Consider the following 10175-nt stretch of genomic DNA (forward strand, 5'->3'; position numbering starts at 1 on the left):
TGCAGAGCCAGGAGGAATTCCTGAGCATCAACTGGTGTGATGCGAAAAGCCAAAAAACCAAAAAACCCTTGAATCATGGTTTACATTGAAGCAATGTCAGAAAGCAGTTTGCTATTAAAGAAAATATTAGTGAGTTACTTCTGGAAAATGGGTTACTACAGATTATTATTAAGGTGATCATTTTGTTTGCTTATCTTGATGCCATCACAGAAGAGCTCGGGGGTTGTTCCTGGCTGCTCAGTGACCACACTGGTGTGCTCGTGGGGTCACCTGTGGACCCAAAATAGGAGGCTCACTGTTAGGAAGGCTTTCTCTCTCCAGCTCTTGGCAAGATCATCTTAGTGTGTATTGAAAACAGACTCTCTTTAGTATAAAAGAAAAAGAGCTTATTCTGCAGTGTACAAATTTAAAGGCATATTTTGGCTTTCCATGATAGGGGCATGCAATGTTTTAGAAATTCGGAGAAAGTATCTTAGAAATGTGGAGAAAGGGTCTCTGTTTTTTTTATCTGCTTTAATTATGTAAGTTTAAAATTTGGAAATGTCCTAAAACCAGGTGTATATCCTCTTATTTCTGTAGAATGTTTTGGGTTTTTTTTTTCGTGTGTGTAGGGGTAGGAGGTATGGGGTGGTCACACCTCCTGACTCTATAGTCTGGGACCATTCCTGGCTTTCTGGAGGGCTCGGGGGACCATATGGCTGCCAGGGATTGAACTCTGGTTGGCTGCATTCAGGGTCAGTGCCCTATGCACTGGACTATCACGCCAGTCCCTACAATTTTTTTTTTTTTTAAGTTTTGAGTTTGATTACTGTGTTTTGCTACTTGACCAAACACCCAGCAGTGCTCAGGGGCCATTACAGTCTGTGCTCAGGATAGAACCTGGACCTGCCTTGGCCATCCCTACACTCAGTTCTGAGAACTCTCTCTGCGGCAGTGATTTGGATGACTTGATGATCCACGTCTGTCTGTAGCCCTTGCCACTAGGGTCTTTTGGAGTCAGGTCTGCTTCTAGTCTTTGCAGCTCAGAGTGCCACTGACTGGTGATTCTTACCCCTCATGCATAGGCCAGAGGGCACTGATAGACACTGTAGACCTATGGGATGTCTCTTGTTGCTTTGTTGAGAGGTGTGTCATTTTGTTGGATCAGGAGATAGCAATTTGGACCATTTCAGAAATAAATCAGTTTATTTCAATACTAAAGTTTTAAAGTCTTTGGGTCTCTTAACATGTGTTTTTTTTTTTATTTTAAAGATACTTTTTTGGCCACAGCTGACTATGCTTAGGGGTTACTCCTGGCTCTGTGCTCAGGAATTACTCATCATGGTGCTCAGGGGACCACAGTGGAAGCTGGGGGGATCCAAGCAAGGCAAATGCTCTATCCACTGCACTATTGCTACCACCCCAAGAGACACTTTTTTTGTTGTTCTTTTTATGACGCAAGGCAGTTTATATTGAATCTTAATTAGAAAGATGTGAAGGGAGAGAAAGTGCAGTATGTTCTAGAGAAAACATAGGTTTCTCCAGAGTGGAAATAAGCCGTGGAAGAAGAGCAAGTAAGATACATGTTCCAGGGAGAACATGGGCTCGGAGAACAAACTTCTGGATAGCGTTTGATGCATTGGTTCTTTGAATATGCTATGTGGAAGACTAGATGTAGTTTTGTGCTTTTAACTAACATGCGATACAGTTCCAAAGTTGCTTATGATTGAGTTTCAGTCATGCAGTGTTCGAACACCCACCCCTTCACCAGTTTATACTTCTGTTCCCCTCCTGTCACTACCCCAACCCCTACTTTCCAGCCTGCCTCTGTGACAGACACTTTTTTTTGTTTAGGGGAAGGGGGCAGAGATGAGGGGCTAGAAAAATTTTATTGTCTCTAATCCTATGGTTGAGCTTTCGCCTTTCACGCGGCCCACCCGAGTTTGATTGCTCCGCCCCTCTCGGAGAGCCTGGCAAGCTACCCGTGTGTATTGGATATGCCAAAAACAGTAACAATAACTCTCTCAATGAGAGACGTTATTGGTGCCCGCTTGAACAAATCAATGAGCAACGGGATGACAGTGACAGTGACAATCCTATATTCATGACGAATATCCCAGATTCCTTATTATCTCCCCTACAGGAAGTCATCGCCTAACAGTGCAAACAGTGAGTCCGCAGCTGGGTGTTGGAAATAGAGCCTTCACTTGAGTTCAGTACTAGAATTTTTGGTTTTGCCTTCAAGCAATAGAGGTGACATTTATAAAGTTGGGAAATGTTGAGAAAGGGGCAGAGCCTCTGTTTGAAGAGATGGGATTCTGCCCTTAAAGTATTCTAAGGTGTCTAATAGGAAGCTTGAGAGTCTTTGGGGCTTTTATAGTTTAACTTGGTGCTGACAGTCCTTGAACTGAACAGGTAGGAATCATCTATTATGGCTAAGAATCTCAAGGTGATTGATTAAATGCATTAATCACCATAGAAATTGTGGATGTAATAGTATGTATGGCCTCATGCATCTTTCTGGAGTTCGTTTTTGTGTTATATATATGGGAAGCCCTAAAAAAAATTGGTGTGTTCTCTGATCTAATACTTCTGCATATAGGAATTTATCTGCATAAAGATAATGATACTTTTTGTTCAGAGTACTGTTTGAAAAAGCTTGAAATACCGTAATAAGAATCAAGATTACTTAAATGAACTATGGTTTAACACTTCATATTCTAAAAATAATACTTTAAAAAATGGGCTGCTGTGGGCAGAGAGTTTATAACTGAGAGCAGGACGGACATTAATGTGCGCCATTTGTTCCCACTTTGAAAAACAGTTATGTGTTATGTGTTTGTATGATAGAAAAAGATCAGAAATTATCAGCCAGCTGGTTGTTTCTGAAGCTTTTATTTACATTTTTGTATATGTAAGAGTTTAAAAGTTTGGGGGCTTTTGTGGTCAGAATATTGTTTTTTAGTCACAGTTTTGTGTACTAACTTAAAAGGAACAAAAACATTAAAGGACTGAGTTATAATATGTATTACTTGAATAGAATATTACATAACCAGTTTGCAGCTATAGTTTTCTGAACATTAGTCTTTATCCTTTTTTTAATATGCAAATATGCATACAATGTGCCCACATTAATAGATAATATCCACCTTTCAGAATAATTTGTCATCATAATCCCAGTATAAATAAGGTGAAATCAGTGTGTGTGACTGATTTTGTTCAGGCACAGTGTGGGTGTGGGGGAGGGTGGACAGTGTAGAAAAGGAGATTTCTAGGAAAGATAAGCATATCGCTTAGCTACCTGCCAGTTAAGGGTCCTGCAGCTTCTTTTAAGTGCACTCACAGGCACTTCATCAGCTCTGTAAACAGTAACAAAACCAGATATGAAAGTGTTGCTAGTAAATGCGTTGCCCCCCAGGGAGCCACAGCTGAGATGGGTCAGCACTCTGGCCATCAACCTTGCAGACTCAACTGGAACAGGTCTTTGAAACCTGACTCATCTTCCTTAGGGAGGAACCCAGACTTTCTGAGTGGGTTAAAGAAGCTGATAAACAACAAAAGTAACAGCAAAGTGTGATCTGCACCAAGGAGGTAGGTTATGTAGTTCCTTCCCAAAGCTCTCTCCTACCTAGCATTTCAAAGTAGCCTATAAGAAATTGGGCTTCGTCTCTAAGACTCAGTGGAATGTTCAGTGTGATTTTTTAAAAAAGATTTTGGTATCTTATTTGCTCCTAATTGAACATCCTTTTACATTCTGAAATAACCAGGGGAAATATTAATAGTGGCTCCTACTGTAAGTGAAGTTGAAAGGAGCAGAACTGGGGATTATGGGTTTTATCCTGAATCTACCTTTATACAGCAGAGGTGAGGTGTGGCTTACATAGTCTAGATGGAATTAAAAGTGATTTTACCCATATTATATGGGTCTCAGTCATTTACTGCAAATTATATGCTGGAAAAACTCCAGATGAAAGGACAGAGAGTGAAACGAAGACCAACAAGACAGATCATGTATATGTCCTGCTCACGCTTACAAAACATAGCTTGGGCTGCATCATTAGTGCCAGCAGGTAGGGTGTTTACCTTGCACATGGGCAGCTCTGGTTCGATCCCTTTACATGATGCCCTGATCTTGTCAGGAGTGACCCCTGAATGCAGAGCCAGATATAAGTCCTCAGGACTACCAGGTGTGGCCCAAAAAACAACCCAAGAGGATCATGTATTTTAGTACCTATAAAAGTCCTTCATAGATCTGTGTTGCGTTTTTTATTTTAATGATTGGAATGAGACAGATGCATAAGCTATAATGGTGATTTTGGTGCTTGTGTATTTTTGAGAGAAAAAATAATTATCGAATCTTTTCTTGTGAAAAAATCATTTCTACTATGGTCATCATCGTACCCTTCAGTGAAATTGCTGTGCAAGGCTGCAGAGGGAAGGAACTCCCCACTGGAAAAGAGACAGAGGAAAATAGGGAATGGATCTCAAACCAAATAACAGTATTTGGAATAAACTTAATCCTGACATTTGCACGATAGATATAAAGGACTGGAGAAATACCTGAATGGGCTGAGCACAAGCTTTGCATGCCGGAGGCTGATCTTCCAGACAGCCTGCCAGGAGCGTCCCTCCAGCACTTCCTGGAATAGCCCCCAAACAAAATTCATCATGATCATGATCATGATCATCATCATGATCATCATCATCATCATCATCATTATCCCATTGGTCATATCGATTTTCTTGAGCAGTCTCAGTAACATCCCCATTCATCCTAGCCCTGAGATTTTAGCAGCCTCTCTTTACTCGTCCTTCCTAACAGTGCTGCATTAGAGGCTCTTTCAGGGTCAGGGGAATGAGACCCAGCATTGTTACTGGTTTTGGCGTATGAATACGCCATGGGGAGTTTGTCAGGATCTCCCATGTGTGAATTATTTTGAGACCAATGAGAGAAATGAAAGATTTTAGGAAGAGTGGGTTTACTAACTCACTGGTTATTTATGAATTGTATAAGATTCACTTTAGGCTCAAGTGTAATAGTTCTGTTTTCTTCAGATTAGAAGATGACTTTATTATGAAGATAACCATTATAATGAGCATCCAGATAGCACTACTTAGTCTTGCAGATTTTAACAGTTAGAACATAGTCCCCTGAGAGGAAGCTGGTCAGAAGCAGGTGGTGTTAGGACCCTGGAGAACTGGGGAAGGAATATTTCTCACGGGACACCGGATTGGCTGATTGCTTCAGAAGTGCTAATGAGGATAGGGGAGCCTGCCCCCTGCTTGGCCAGAGGAAGGACACCTTTGTAGAGGCTGTTTGCCTATATTCCCTACCCTATTCTTGTTGTCTGATCTGGGGTCCTGAGCAGGAGGTGTCATGAGGGTTTCCTGCCTGGAAGTTGGATGGAGGGTGCTGGTCCATTTCATGCTCCTCTTGTGCGTGGTGCAGCCCATTCCAAGGATCATCTTAAAAGAAAGTAAGTTCACATTCACCTGGATTATAAGCTATTCCTCCTGTTCTTGTTATAATTGGATGATTAAAAGCAGTACATACACTGAAGCTCTGTGTATTGACTGGGTATGGGGTAGATATTACAGATGATCTAAGGTATCTAAAATCTCAAATATTATCAAATATGTGATATCTAAAATAGTATCTAAAAGTTTGCATCCCCAAGTTGCATTTAGGAAGCTGAATGGGCATGAAAGTTATTGGCAGCTGTACTAGCTGAGATGCGAAATATCAGATGTGTGATTGAGAGTCTCCCAGGTAACTTTGGTGTCAGTCCTGAAAAATTAAATTCATTGCCTACAATAAACATCATTGTAGAGTTATTTGTACTCATTCTTTGGTGCACAAGTTGTCTTACAAGTTGAGTTGCAAATTTAATAAACCCCCCCTCCCTAATCTAAAGCCAAAGAGAAAGAGGATGCTTTATCCTGAGGACAGCTTCATCACCAGTGAGGAATGTGGGAAGCCTGGCCTTCGGGGGCCGAGGACACAGTGTGAGCAGGTCATTGAGGGTCCCCCTTCCCTGTCCTGCAAACACGTTCTCATGGTGGCAGGTGTTCCGATGTTTTTCACACTTAGACCTTCCTAGAGTCATCAGATGGCTCTAAATCACTGTCACTGTCACTGTCATCCCGATGCTCATAGATTAGAGCACCAGTAACATCTCCATTGTGAGACTTGTTACTGTTTTTGGCATATTGAATATGCCACGGTGAGCTTGCCAGGCTCTGCTGGGCAAGATACTCTCGGTAGCTCACTGGGCTCTTCGAGAGGGACGGATGTATCGAACCCGGGTCAGTCACATGCAAGGCAAACGCCCTACCTGCTGTGCTATTGCTCCAGCCCATGGTTCTAAATAAATCTATTATTTCATTTTCTCTCCTTCAAGGGGTGATATGTTTTAGGCGGGCACACGAAAGTCTCTATTTAAAGCACTCTTAGTAAGAGGAGCTTCTGGAAGTATTAGGGGGGAAATTCTGATTAGGAAAATATTGTCCGCGGGGAATTTTGTGTGTTTCCTGGTACTAATGGCTTACTGGCTGCATGGAAGTTGAAGACATAATCTCTTTCACGTTGCTGTCTTCTGGGAGATCTCAGTGCAAGCTGGCCAGATGACTGCAGTGGCTCTGACCAGCTCACGCCAGGAGAGACCTTGGTCCCAGGGATGAGGGAGTCTTCTGAAGACATTTTTGGTGGCCCAAACAGGTGAGCTGGTGTTGTTCACAGAGAATTGGATAAGCTGTATATTGAAGTATGTTCAGGAAAATTTTCTTTCAAAAGTAATATTCCACTTATTGTGTAGAGAAAGTGATGAACCTTCAGGGTGTTGTCATGCAACTATCTGAGTCATTGTGGGCCAGAAGAATGCCTGTGGTTTGCCCCTCTGTGCCCAGCCTATGAGTTGGCAAAGGTTGACTCCAAATGGTGACAATCTTTTTGTCAATAGAAGAAAATCCTCTACTTGCCATCTCTCTACCTACCAAAAGATTGTGACTTTCTTTTGTGAAATTTCAACTTTCTTTTGAAATTTCAGTAAGTTCAAATATCACATTCAGATACCAGAGACAGGCTGGTATTTGTGGTCCCTTGGGCCATAATTGGAGGTGCATTTCCCTGAAGGACACTCATGTCAATTCTTGGGAAGCCCTGACCCCAGTGACACCCAAGGCCAGAAGGAGAAGCTCGGAAGTTGGACTGACTAGCATGTATTCTCTGCAAACTGCCTTAATCGTTGGGAAGTGCCGTCCTCTCTTGCAAAGACACGGTTCCCTCATAGGTCTCAGAAGTGCCCCTGCTTTGAAGTTTCTATTATTCGAAAGACCAGAAAATATACAAAGAAAGCATTCTGACCATTGATAAATTGTGGGGGTGAGGGGGTCATATGTTAGAAAAGAAAGTTGGGAGGAGAAAAAAAGAGCACACCCATGCTCACACAGTCACACAAATACACATGAAGCCACATATACAAATATATTCTCAGAAATATACAGGGGCCGGAGCGATAGTACAGTGGGTAGGGCGTTTTCCTTGCACGTGGCCAACCTGGGTTCAATCCCCAGCATCCCATATGGTTCCCCTAGCACTTGCAGGAGTAATTCCTGAGTGCAGAGCCAGGAGTAACCTTTGAGCATCACTGGGTGTGACCCAAAAAGCAAAAAAAGAAAAATATATATATATATGTATACAAACTGCCTACAGAAAAATATGAGCAGCCATGTATATAGTCTTAACAAACATGCAGACACAAATTCACATTAGCAAGCATACATAGTCATGTACATACGAAGTGTCACATTTCACCACCACCCCAACATATTTTAAGCCTAATTTCATGGTATGGTGGGTACAAAACATCCCATTTAACCTATTCTAGTTCTGTAAACCAGATCATCCATTGCTTCAGTATCTCAGAACAAAAGAAAAAGACCACAGCTTCAGAAAAGAGGGTTTTGATCCTAATTACAATGACTATTTTTATTTGTGAACATACATGTCAAATCCATCAAGTTGTATTCAATAACCTAGATGCATATAATATCTAGGTATTTCTAAGTAGAGAATGGTTAGGAATGATTGCCCTTAATATAATCATCATGTGGCAATCATAAGGACAACAAGCACATGGAAGGAATTTTCCTGGAAAATTAAAAATGTTTGGGGTTGGGGGAGCAGGGGAGGGAAATGGGGGGGCATTGGTACTGAGAAATTACACTGGTGGAGGGATGGGTGTTGGAATATTATATGATTGAAATCCAATCATGAACAACTTTGTAATGCTCCATCTCATGGTGATTCAAAAATAAAATAAAAATGGTTTAGTGCTTGGAAGTCCATCCTCACGAGTAAGGTCTGCATTGGGAGTTTGTTCCATGTCTGAGCCATCTGATGCCGTGCTGAGCCCTGCCATTTGTTCTGTGTCTGGGTTCTGTGTCTTGCAAAGTATAGAGGTTCAATTTTCATCCCAGTTTTGTCTGACCCAGATTATTGCAGAGATTCCCTCAAGCTTTACAATATGAATTACAGGATTTCAAAGTTTTCTCTTAGTTCTTTGTTTGTTTGGGGGCCACACCAGCTGATATCCAGGTGATTTGAGGGGTTCCTTGTGGCTCTGCACTCAAGGCTCACTCCTGGTGGGCTCAGGGGACCATACATGGTGCCCAGAATCAAACCCAGTCGTGTGTCTGCAAGGCACGCGCCCTACCAGCTGTACTGTTTCTCTTTCCTGGTCTTCAGAAGACATTTAGGTAAGTGCAGAATGGGTATCTTTGGCCTTTTAAAAGTAACTTATCAGAGGCTTTCATTCACATTTTTAAAACAACTTACCAGCAGCCTTTTTTGTCTATCAGAATGCACCCTTCATTTTCCCCTGGTGCTTTTAATGGTGTCCCTGTCTGTTTCTTGGTAGAAACATCTTGGTGCTTTCATCAGAAAGCTGGCATGTAAAATCAGCTCTTTCTTCATGGAAGCCTTGTTTAATTTTGTATAAATATTTATATTTCATATTTCATAAGCACCCAAGAGATAAGTTAATAAATGCTACAGACTGAGTGCTTTTTTGTGAGAGGGATAAACTTAGCCTGGTCTAAAAATGAGACCTAACATGAGATAAACAAATGTTTAACATGCCCTTCCTGATGGGGGTAACATGGGACAGAAGGAGGCCTCAGTTCAAGACTACTTAATATTCTATAACTAGGATAAAATTTCTTTGTTTCTGGCAACTCGTGATACAGGCACAGCTGTCACAGGTGTTCTGTCCCTCCCAAGGCACAGACTGAATGGGAACAAGCAGTATTTAGTCACCGAGTGTCCGCAGAGGTCTGTCTTCCTAAGGACTGACAGACGGAACATCACCTGTGCCAGGAGTGTCTGGACACTTACTCCAAGTGCATGTTGAATCTATAAAATGTTTCCTCTCAAAAGCACCTGGCAAGGGCTGGGCAGGTACCTCAAAACATGTGGGAGGCCCCTGGCACCACATGGTTCCCGGAGCACCAATAGAAGTGATCCCAAGCAGCAAAGCAGAAGCAACCCTGAGCTGCTGTGTGTGGCCCCCAAACAAAAATGAAACCAAAAGCACAAACAAAAGCAAAAGACTTGGGAAGGTATCAGTTCCAGTTGTATTCAGAGACAGTTCAAATGCCATGTGGGCCTGTTGAGTTGCCCAATTTTCCAGAATTTCTGACCTATACTTTGGTATACTTGCGTTTCCTTCTCTGATCTGTGATAAAGCTATGATGGAAAGAACAAAACAGGGCAAGTCCTTGAGCCAGAGAAAGAACTCGTTGAAATTAAGGGTGGAGTGGGCAGGAGTAAAGACCTGGGGTTCACCTCACAACACAACACTTTTGCTGTATTTTGGTTGTGGGAGACCTAGAATAGAAGCCAGGAAGCAAGAGGCCATCTTATTAGTAATGTGGGAACTCTGTCTCAGTGCATGTTTGAAAACAGGCCCCAAATTTGAAAAAACAAAGCAAAACAAAGAATATCCCCCCTGCCCCCCCTCCACAGAATTGATATAGTAGAAAATTGTGTGCTTAGTTTATGGGAAGAAAATGGATCTGGTGGAAGAGTTCACAAAATGATTGGAAATGAAATGAATGCATTCATTTCATTGCCTGCCATTCATTCCCACCTCCCTAGGTGTGTCCAGACTTTGTGCTCCCTGTCCTCGCTTGGTGGG

This window comes from Sorex araneus, chromosome 2, assembly GCF_027595985.1.
Source record: "Sorex araneus isolate mSorAra2 chromosome 2, mSorAra2.pri, whole genome shotgun sequence".
NCBI lineage: Eukaryota > Metazoa > Chordata > Mammalia > Eulipotyphla > Soricidae > Sorex > Sorex araneus.